Consider the following 12,178-nt stretch of genomic DNA (forward strand, 5'->3'; position numbering starts at 1 on the left):
AGGAGCCCAATAAACTCTTTGAAGGATAGAAGGATATACCACTTAGCACTGCATTTACCTTTAAGTTTGCAGTTCATTAAATTGTTCCCCAGTGGCCTTTAGAAAGTTAATGTAGCATGCTTATTCCATGGTGCCAGGGTAGGTAGGTCTCTCTCAAGAGAGAATTGAGTTCTGAAAAAAAAAAAAAAACCTAAACACAACACAAAGTGTAAGTATTACTACTTGTCCTTTAGGTACAAGGAGTTTCAACATAGCCATTAAATGACAAGGGAAATATTGCTACCAACATTTAACAGAATGTCGTATTTATCAACAGTGAAAATCACGGAATGAACAAGCAGGTATAGCCTTGTAACATGGGGTAAAAATTTATCTTTAACTTCAACACAGTATTTTTATTCTCCAAGTTGAAAAGCTGCTATAAAAAAAAAGATAATGGATATATTTGATTAGTTGACACTACTGAAAATGACAGAGAAAACATGAAAATGAATTAACAGTGTGCATCTTTAAATAGCATTTCTGAAGCAATGACCTTGTGAATCAAATGGAGTTTACTCAAGGCTCAAGAGCACTGTTACAAATGTTTACTATGTTGCTTCTGTTTTCAGTCCAGGAAGTGGTTTACCTAAGGGCCACATTCACTGATATTCAGTTTGCTTTATTAATTCCGCTTGATTTGTGCTCTTATTCTTTAGTTATTCTGACTTAGCATGGTGAAATTTCTGAAGTACTCTGTTAGGGCTATCAAGAGTGTTGTCTCAGTAACTCATAGATCATTACAATGTGGGAAAAAGATAATGTGCCGCAATGAGTTTTTTAAATAAAGGTATTTCTGTTCTTAAAGCCATAGAATATTTTAAAAACTTCTTAAATATTATCATGATTGTCTAAACTCAGCCCGGATAGCTGAGTAGACAACTGTCCTTGCAATCTGACTTCAGGGATCTAACTGCAACATGATGTTTCCCTGACCCCTTCAGGGAATTCAGGACGGGGGTTCCTTGTGTATTCAGCCCACTGTTCTCAATTCCTCGCAGGAGGGAGCATGCAAATGAATAAGGCAGGGAACTAACAAGGCAGGAACTGGAGGACAGGAGTGCTGGAACCAACTGGCCACTTCAGCACCAGCAGGAGGGAACTCCACTCACTTGGACCTGCTACATTTCACTCCTCATGGGAGAGATTGAAGAAGTGAGCTGGTTCAGGATCTGGGCCAGCGCTTTTGAGCACCCGCAGGAGCAAAATCCGTGCACGCCCTGCAGCATAATCCGGCAGGCGGTGCCTGCGACTCCTGAAGCCCCAGAGGGTGTTACAGTGATATTTTTAGCCCTGCCATCCACAGATGGCTAACAGTTAACAGTTCAGTGGGCCCAGGCTGCCCTCCACCAGCGAGGGCAAAGAGCCAGTATGACAGCCGTTTTGCATCCTGAGCTCTTGTCCAGTGTCTACAAAAACTGAGGTCACATGAACAAAATGAAGGATGGTAAATGCAGGGAATTTTATTGCCCATAGAAGTGGGTCTCAGTGGGAAGGGGAGCTGAAGAGGAGATGGGAACGGAGGTAGGTAATCTTCCCCTAAGGTCCTACCGTCTCCGGGTGGATTCTTCTCTGCTGTCCCTCTGAAGTCAAGCTGCTTGTCTCTAACATCCTGCCATAGTCTCTTATGTCCAGCTGCTTCTCCTCTCTGCTAGCGGAGTCTGGGGTCTTTATAGGCACACGATGGGGCAGGACGGGGCCATGGGTGGTTTAGGAAAAGGCAACATTTGGGAAAACATGGATATAAATTCTCGCTTTGGGCCGCAATCTCAGGCTTTTCGGCTTCAGGATGGAGTTTTCGCCAGGGACGTGCCACTTTTCTACCCAGAATTCATCTGCTTCCTATCCCTATCACAACTATCAACTTCCTGCTCCCTTCAAAATAACTCGTCCTTCTCCTCACTGGTACATGGAATTTAACATTTACAGCTTCTTTTAGCTAAATATTATTGCTCATTTAATCAAACATCTCTTGAAAAGTAGATATTTAATTGTACCCTAGTGTAACCAAAGACATTATTGAACTCATTGTGTAAATATGCCTTTCCTGCATAGAAGAAACATTAGATGCCTAGGTGGAGTAAAACTGTTTTACTATCAAAAAAAGATATAAAAATATTATAAATGTTACTTTTTTAGTAAGTTTACAGAGTGAAATGCCATATGGTCCAAACAATAGCAACTTTATATACGGAGAAGTTCCTTCAGCTACTTTCCTCTAAAAATGATGTAAGTGATACACTAAAAATGTCCTGTGGATAACCAGGCACATTAATGAATTCAAATGCATGAAGAAACCAGAAAAATGTGAGCTCACTCATATGAGGAGTAACTTTGAAATAAGATTTTGGTTTTGGTAATCTTTGTTTTTAATTTTTTTAAGATAATTTCAGACTTATTGTACAGTTGGAAAAATAGCATAGAGGGTTCCTGTATACCTTTCTTCCAATTTCCCTTCTGTTAACATCCTATATAGCCATAGATGGTTAATCAAATCTGTGAAGGTAACCTTGATATAATAACAGCCAAAGTATAGAATTCATTTTGATTTCGCCAGTTTTTCCATGAGTGTCATTTTTCTGTTCTAGAATCTAATCCAGGATCCTATGATGCACACAGTTTCCTCCAATCTGTGACAGTTCCTCTGTCTCTGTCTTTCACGACTTTGATACTTTTGTAGAACACTGGTTACAGATTTTATAGAATTTCCCTTTATTTGGGTTAACCTAGTATTTTCTTTTAATAAATCAACATTATTAAAATGGATAGCACAGGGTGGTGTAACCCTTTCAGTACATTATGTCAGGGATAAATGATGTTGATATGCATTGTTGTTGATATTAACATTGATCACTTAGCTTAGGGTAGTATCTCTCAGAATTCTTTGTACAGTTACTACTTTTTGCTTTGAAATTTACAAACATTAGGGGGAGATACTTTGAGGATATCCAGATGTCTTCCGCTTAAAAGTTTACCCAATAATTTTGGCATTCATTAGTGGAATTTAACTATGGCAATTATTACTTCGGTGTTTTAATAGTTATTTTCTATTTTCTTCATTCCTTTACATTTATGAATTATAATTCTTCAGTAAGAAAGAGTTGTCTCTTCTCCCCCATTTCTTTAATGTGTTGTTTATTTGTATCAGTATCGACTCATGAATATTTATTTTGCTTATAGTATAATGCTATTATTTTGCTTAGATTGAGCAAAATTTCTTTAATTTTTATGAAGTCTAATTTATATTTTTTAAAATATTACTCTCTGTGTTATCTGAGAAATCTTTACTTACTCCCAAGGTTGGGAATATATTCCCCTAAGTTTTCTATTTTTTTTTTTTTCCTTTTATGAGACAGACTCTGTTGCCCAGGCTGGGGTAAAGTGGCACAATCTCAGCTCATTGCAAGCTCTGCCTCCTGGGTTCAAGCTATTTTCATGCCTCAGCCTTCTAACATAGCTGGGATTACAGGCATGCATCACCACACCTGGATAATTTTTGTAATTTTTGTAGAGATGGGGTTTCACCATTTTGGCCAGGCTGGCTTCTAACTCCTGACCTCAAGTGATCCACCCACCTCAGCCTCCCAAAGCGCTGGAATTACAGGCATGAGCCATGGCCTATGTTTTCTTTTAGAGACATGACAGTTTTGTTTTATTTTAATATTTTATTTTTTAATAGCAGTTTTAAATTCACAGAAAAATTGAGAGGAAAAATACAGAGATATCCCATATGTTCCCTGTCTCCACCTGGGAACAGCCTCTCCCATTAATGTCTTTCACCAATTTGTTACAATTGATGAATCTATATCAACACATCCTTATCACCGAAAATCAGTAGTTTATATTAGGGTTCACACTTAGAATTGTACATTTTATGGGTTTGGGTAATATATAATGATATGTAGCTCCCATTATAGCACCAGAGTAGTTTCAGCATCCTCTGTGCTCCACCTATTCATCTTTCTTCCTTGCCCATAGCAACCACTGGTCTTTGTACTCTCTCCTTAGATTTTGCCTTTTCCAGAATGTCATGTCATTGAAGACGTACCTTTTAACGTAGCCTTTTGAGACTGACTTCTTTCACTTAGGTAATGTGCATTTAAGCTCCCCCATATATTTTAATTTTTTATAGTGCATTTCTTCGTAGCACTAAATAAACTCCATTATGTATATATACCACAGTTCATCTACCCATTCACCAACTGAAGGGCATTTTGGTTGATTCTAAGTTTCAACAATTATGAATATAGGGGCTTCTAACACCCATATGCAGGTTTTTGTGTGAACGTAAATTTTTAACTCCTTTTAGTAAATATCAAGGAATGTAATTCCTGGATTGTATGGTAGAAATATATTTAGTTTTATAAGAAATTGTCAAACTGCCTTCCAAAGTGGCTATACCATTTTACATTCCCACCAGCACTGCAGAAGAGTTCCTGTTGCCCCCCATCCTCACCAGCACTGGTGTTGGCAGTGTTCTAGATACTGGTCATTCTAACAGGTGTTAGTGGTGTCTCACTGTAGTTTCAGTTTGTATTTCCCTGGTGTGTTTCCCACACATCACAGTTTTAATGTGTATTTCCCATATGTTGTGGAACATCTTCTTAAATGAGGATTGCCATCCATGTATCTTCTTTAGTGAAAGGTCTGTTAAGGTAGTTGGCCCACTTTCTAATCAGGTTGCTTGGGTTTCTTGTTGTTGTTGAATTTTAAGAGTTCTTTGTGTATTTTGGATAATAGTCTTTTAACATATGTCTTTTGTGAATATTTTCTCCAAGTCTATGGCTTATTTTTTTTCATTCTCTTAACAGTGATTTTTGTAGAAAAGAAATTAATATTAATGAAGCTCAGCTTATCAGTTATTTCTCTTTCCTGGATTGTGACTCTAAAATCATATCTAAAAAGTCATCACAAACCCGAAGTCATGTGGCATTTTTCTTATGTTAATATGTGGCTTTATATTTAAAATTTAGGTTTGTGATTTGCTTTTAGTTAATTTTTGTGAATTTCACATGGATATCTGTAGCATTAGAGTTTTAACTTGAATGTTTCAGTGTGTAGTGCAACCCAAATTAATTAAGAATTTTTTATTTCTAATTATTATGGATACATACTAGCTGTACACATTTATATAGTACAGATGATATTTTGATACAAGGATTCAATGTGTAATAATCAAATCAGAGTAACTGGTATTTTCATTACCTCAAGCATTTATCAGATAATTTGTGTTAGGAACATTCCAAATCCACTTTTCTAGTTATTTCAAAATACACAATAAATTATTTGTTAGCTATAGTTGCTTTCTTGTGCTAGATCTTATTTTTCCTTTTCTTTCTTTTTTTTTTTTTTTTTTTTTTTTTGGAGATGGAGTCTCACTCTGTTGCCCAGGCTGGAGTGCAGTGGTGCAATCCTGGCTCACTGCAACCTGCGCCTCCCAGGTTCAAGCAATTCTCCTGCCTCAGCCACCAAGTCACTGAGATTACAGGTGCACGATGCCACACCCAGCTAATTCTTTGTATTTTAGTAAAGATGGGATTTCACAATGTTGCCCAGGCTGGTCTTGAACACCTGAGCTCAGGCAATCTGCTGGCTTTGGTCTCCCAAAGTGCTGAGATTATAGGCATAAACTACCATGCCCAGCCAACTATTTTTTCTTTATCCTCCCATTCCAGCACCCTGTTTACAGTACCCTTCCTAGCCTCTGATAACCATCATTTTACTCTCTATCTCCATTAATTCAATTTTTTTCAGCTCCCACCTATTAGTGAAAACATGCAATAGCAATATTTGCCTTTCCATGCCTGGCTTGACTTCTGTATATTATATGAACTTGAGGTATATTTTATTGTTACATGGTTTTTGTCATCGTATCCAATTGATACAGCAAGATTTGCTGAAAAAAAATTGTTTCTCCTTTAAATTGCTTTGCTACTTTCTTAAACAATTTCTTATTTGAATTACTAGTCAGGTCAATTTCTTGACTTTCAATTTTGTATTTTTATCTACTTATGCTTAACGAGTTATTTGGAAGTATTGTGCTTAGTTTTGGAATATTTGGGTGAGTTTCTCAAGTCTTTATTGCTGTTGATTTCTAACTTAGGGACAGAGAATTTATTTATGAGCAGATAACTTACTTTGTATTATTTCTGATCATTTAAAATATATTAAGTTTTTTAACATGGTCCAGGATATGGTCTGTTTTTGTGGTAATTCCATATTTGTTAGAGAAAAATGTACACTTCATTGTCTTAGATTGTAGTATTTCGCTAATGTCAATCAGATTAAACTGATTGATAGTGTTAATCAACTCTTCTATCTGCAAACTGATCTATATGAAGCTATCCTATTACTGAAAGAGGTTTTTAAAAAAATCTCTAAATATTATTGCAAATTTATATTATTTTACCTTTAGTTCTGACAACTTTTTTTTTTTTTTTTGAGACAGAGTCTTACTCTGTCTTCTAGGCTGGAGTACAGTGGCATGATCTCAGCTCACTGCAGCCTTCGCCTCTCAGGTTCAAGCAATTCTCCTGCCTTAGCTTCCCCGAGGAGCTGGGATTACAAGCACCCGCCACCATCCTTAGCTAATTTTTGTATTTTTAGTACAGCCGGGGTTTCACCATATTGTCTAGGCTGGTTTCTAACTCCCAGCCTCAGGTGATCTGCCCACCTCAGCCTCCCAAAGTGCTGGGATTACAGGCTTGAGCCCCCATGTTTGGCCAGTTCTGACCATTTTTGATTAATAAATTTTGAATCTTTTATGTTTGATTCATAACACATGTAAGATTAATATGTGTTTTCTTGAGTATTTGGCCCTTTTACGGTGACACAATTGCATTTGCCTTCTAATGCTCAGTCTTAGCAAGGAATGTACTATGTCTGTCCTTTAACTTATACCCTGGCTGTGTCTCTGTATCTTTGTCTTTAAAGTATTTCTTGCAAACAACATTTAAGAGTATTCTTACTTTTTAAAAATCCTGCCTGATAATCTCCATCACTTTTTCAGGTTCTTTATGTATATTTAATCTAACTATTGAGATGTCTGTGTTTAAGTCTATGATCTTGATGTTTACTATGTATCCTGGAGCTCTCTGTCCCTTTGTTCTTCCTTCCATTCCTGTTTTGGAGAGTGCTGTAGGAGGCATCAAATCAAGTGTCTTCTAATATCTCATTTTATGTCCTCTACTGATGTTTTAACTATGACTTGTTTTTATTTTTAGTGTTTACTGAAAAGATTGCAATATCCATCTTTTAACTTTCAATTTACCTTTAAAATTCTTGTCTTCTATCATTAAATCTATGCTATCAATTTTTTTAGCTCCTAATATGAGTGAGACCATGTGATATTTGTCTTTTTGTGAGGCTAGCAAGGGTGGAGGAAGGGAATAAGAGAAGTTGGTTAATAGGTACAAAAATACAGCTGATAGACTAAATAAGTCTGGTGTTGATAGTAGGCCACTGTAGTTAACAAGAATTGATTGTATAATTCAAAACAGCTAGAAATATTTGAAATGTTCCCAACACAAGAAAATGATAAATGTTTGAGGTGGTAGGCATCCCAGTTACCCCAATTTGCTCATTGCACATAGTATGCTTGTATCACAATATCACATTATCCCATAAATATGTACAACCATTATGTATCAATTTTTAGAATACAGAAGAAAAAACAAGTATGTCTTTGCTATGCCCAAATAGCTTTATATTTGTACATCCTGTTCCTTTTTCATGGAATCTTCTTTCCACAGACATTTTCAAGGCTCTTCTCCCTTTCTTCGGATCACTGCTCAGAAATTACCTACTCAGAAAAACCTGCCATGTTCCTTGTCTATAAAATTATAACCCACCTCTCTGAGCTCACTATATTTTGTACCTTGCTTTATCTTTCTTCATAACATGTTTATGTTTATGTTTAAGGATATTTGATTAATCATTAGGACTGATTGTTTAAGGGGATTTAATGTGTTCAATTCGAGTTTATCTAAATTGGCTATTCTAAGTCAACATGGTGGTTGATTTTTAACACATTTCTAAATACTGTTTTAAAATCAGTAAGTTGAATTTAAAGGCTTAATACGTATTTTCATTTTATAAATTCACTACTTATTTAAAAGTTAACTAACTGTAAATAATTATTTAAATGTCCAAAAATCCTCTCTTAGATCTTCTTTGACATCCCTCATTTTTTATATTTATACTTAAAATTAACTGCTTTGGAATTTTTTTTAGCCCTCAAGTCTGAGTTAAAACTTCTTGTATATGCCTCTAGAACACCCTTTTCTAAGAATATTTATCCCACAGTACTGTTATTAGCAATTTGTCTCCCAGTACCTAGTACAGTCTCTGGCACATAGCAGGCACTCAAGAAATGTGGAAAGAGCAAGAATGCAAGGAAGGAAGAAAGGGAAAGCTGGCGGAAGGGAGTGTCAGGGAAGGAAGGAAGGAGCCTTTCTCTACTAATGTGTAAAACACCAGGCTGGAGTGCAGTGATGTGATCTTGGCTCAGTGCAACCACCACCTCCCAGGTTCAAGTGATTCTCCTGCCTCAGCCTCCCAAGTAGCTGGAATTACAGACACACACCACCAAACCTGTCTCTACTAAAAATACAAAAATTATTTTTGTATTTTTTTGTATTTTTAGTAGAGACAGGGTTTCACCATGTTGACCAGGATAGTCTTGATCTCCTGACCTCGTGATCTGCCTGTCTCGGTCTCCCGAAGTGCTGGGATTATAGGCGTGAGCCACTGCCCTCAATCATCCTACATTCTTTTTAACCTCGCCAAGGTATCAAAAATTTCACAGTGAAATATATTAAAATATAAGCACCTTTTCAATTCAGTTGGACCCCATATAATTTAAGTTTTGCATTCAAGCTTAAGAAAAAGAGAAAAAAATCATTCTTCCTGGCTGTCAAGTAATGCTTAAGCAAACTCTTACTGGTTTACTAAGGCTGCATCCACGTGGAAAGAATTTCAGAATATGAGATTCTGTTACTTTTGAATGTTCCATATAGGCCTAAGTACAATATACACTATTATGAAATGTTAAATAAAACACCACTGTTTCTTGACTTCACACTTTTTATCTTGTTGCTTGGTTACTTTGCCCTCAAATTTTCAACTCATCCTTGCCTCTTGAAGCAGAAATTTTAAGGAGGGGAGAGGTTTGAGGATGATGCCTCAGTTCTGCAGTCTATCCAAGTCTTTCAGAAGACCCTTCAAGATACTTACATGTGCAAAAGCAGACTATCTTTCTAATTCTCCAGCAATTCACATCAGTCCTTTTCCCTTTCTCCTATCCTTTGTGCCAGGGCCATTCTGTTCATCTTTCTTTAAATACGTCATAATCGCTAATTCCTTCATATCTGCTATGCCTGTGTTCTGAAATAACCACCACACTTACACTTCTTTGATCTCAATCTCCACATAAGAATCAATCACCCTTTCCTCTGTGTGCCCAAAGTCTAAACTACATCACTTATGTCTACTATGTTATTTGTGATAAACATAAATAGATTTAAATCTAGCGAAAAGGACTTTTCCCACCATACTATTGTTTTAGAACTATGCTGTGTTTGGCATAAATTAATATGCAAGCTCGTTTCAGATAGAAAGGCAAACCTTGAAGAGACTGAGCATGAACAGAAACATTACACAATCTTTTCTGAGGAAGAAAAAATAATTTGCTGTTTTTTTTCTCTGAGATAGGAAGGAGCGGGGCAAGAGACAAAGGAAATGGTGATAGATGATGGAAAGCTGATTGAAAATGTGATCCCACCCATGTGTTGCTACATATCTGTAGTAAAATTATAAATTTATGAAATGTTTGCATGACAGGGATTTTGTGAAACAATGGTGAATTTTGGAATTTTCTACTCGTGGCAGAAGTAAAATTATGACAGAAAAAATAGAAACAATTAGAGGATGATTAAGAAAGTACAAAAAAATAAAGTAGTGGCCGGGCGCGGTGGCTCAAGCCTGTAATCCCAGCACTTTGGGAGGCCGAGGCGGGTGGATCACGAGGTCGAGAGATCGAGACCATCCTGGTCAACATGGTGAAACCCCGTCTCTACTAAAAACACAAAAAAGTAGCTGGGCATGGTGGCGCTTGCCTGTAATCCCAGCTACTCAGGAGGCTGAGGCAGGAGAATTGCTTGAACCCAGGAGGCGGAGGTTGCAGTGAGCCGAGATTGCGCCATTGCACTCCAGCCTGGGTAACAAGAGCGAAACTCCGTCTCAAAAAAAATAAAATAAAATAAAATAAAGTAGTGAAGTTTGGGGGGGTTGAAGCAATTTTATACAAACTTCTCACAGCCTGTGATCACTCAAGTTTCATTTTAGGTTCCCTGTCTTGGACTTTATGATCTAGTATGTATTAGTCAGCTACCTCTTGTATGTAATCATCTACTCTCAAATGCAAGCAAGGTTGTGGATGTTCTTTCCTTGACACCCATTTGTTGAAAAAAAATGTATAATGTTATAGAGCAGCTTGACCAAACATAAGTCCTGATTGCTCTTGGAATACAGCCCAAAGTCAAAATACAGTTTTGAAAAGTACGCTTACCCTGTTTCATGATGTCAAGCAAGGCATATAGAAAGTGGCCTGTGAACTTGTTAGACTGAGTAAATCCAAGTAACTCCTATATCAGCAGCTGACTGGAAGTTGTTTTCAATACCGTTTAATTGACACACCATGTTTTAAGAGATTTAAGAAATATTTCCTAGAAGGAGAGATAAAAGTTTGTTGCAAATACATTTAAACTGTTAAGTTTCTCTCTCCTGCTTTGCCTATTGAGAGAGAAATCTCTAGTACTTGGACTGTTACTGTATTATTGCTTGCACACAGATATTGGAATCCCTAAACAAGGCTACAGCTATTTTAAATAAGGACCGTTTTAAAGCAGCATGCACTTAGAGGATGCAGATGAGAATTTGGTGTTGCAGAGACAACGAGCCCCTGAAATGTTGCAATATAGCCACTTGTCTTGAGAATGAAGAAGTGATAGCAATCAATAGAAAATTGGAACGATATAGCATGTGGTCCCAAAGCCATCAGTGGAAACGCTGTGCAAAGAAAATATCTTATAATACTAAAAGGGGCATTCAGGAAAATAGAGAAATTCCAGAATTGAAGGTCAAATATCATACTACCATCAGTAAGAGAATAGGCCAGAAACATTTAAAGATATGTGGGTCTTCTTAAGTAAGCCATTCAGCAAAATGCTTAGAAGTCATTTTTAAAAATTAGACCCAGAGAGTAATTTATAATAATTCTTTAATAGAAAAAGAACGGACAGAAGCAGGTTTAGAGACCACAAATTCTTAGAATTAGTGATGGTAGTTCAGAAAAATTAGAGTGATGTGGCATTAGCTAGTCTGTGCAACTAAGAAAAAACAGTTTGCCAGACTGAACCTGTGGGGAATTTAAACTGAGGCAACTATGGTGCAGCTGCTAAAAGGTGAGTTAAGCTGATTCTTCATCCTTAGTAAGAAGGCATAGCAATCGTGAGTAGCACATAGTGAGAATTTCTTTTCCTTCTCTCTTCCTAGCACATGATCATATTGCTGTCCCCCATCTCCTTTGCAGTTAGGCACTGCCACCTCACTGGCTTCAACTAATAAAATTAGAGAAGTGATGGAGTCACTTCCAGGTCAAAGACACTCAGAATCAGTACATAAGTTGTCATTTCCTTTTCCCACTGCTGCGGTAATCAAGAAAGCACATGTCAACATGAAGTTATGGAATCAACCTAAATGCTCATCAGTGATTGACTGGATAAAGATAATGTGGTACACAATACACTGCAGCCACAGAAAAGACTGGGATCATGTCCCTTGCAGGGACATGGATGGAGCTGGAGGTCATTATCCCTAGCAAACTAACACAGGAACAGTGACATGTAAGTCCATTTTCATACTGCCATGAAGAAACAGAAATACCTAATACTGGGTTATTTATAAAGAAAAAGAGGTTTAATGGACTCAGTTCCACATGGCTAGGGAGGCCTAACAATCATGGCAGAAGGCAAAAGAGGAGCAAAGTCACGTCTTGCATGGCGGTAGTCAAGAGAGCCTGTGCAGGGGAACTGCCCTTAATAATACCATCAGATCTTGTGAGACTTATTCACTATCATGA

The sequence above is a fragment of the Saimiri boliviensis genome, chromosome 1 (genome assembly GCF_048565385.1).
Source record: "Saimiri boliviensis isolate mSaiBol1 chromosome 1, mSaiBol1.pri, whole genome shotgun sequence".
Lineage (NCBI taxonomy): Eukaryota > Metazoa > Chordata > Mammalia > Primates > Cebidae > Saimiri > Saimiri boliviensis.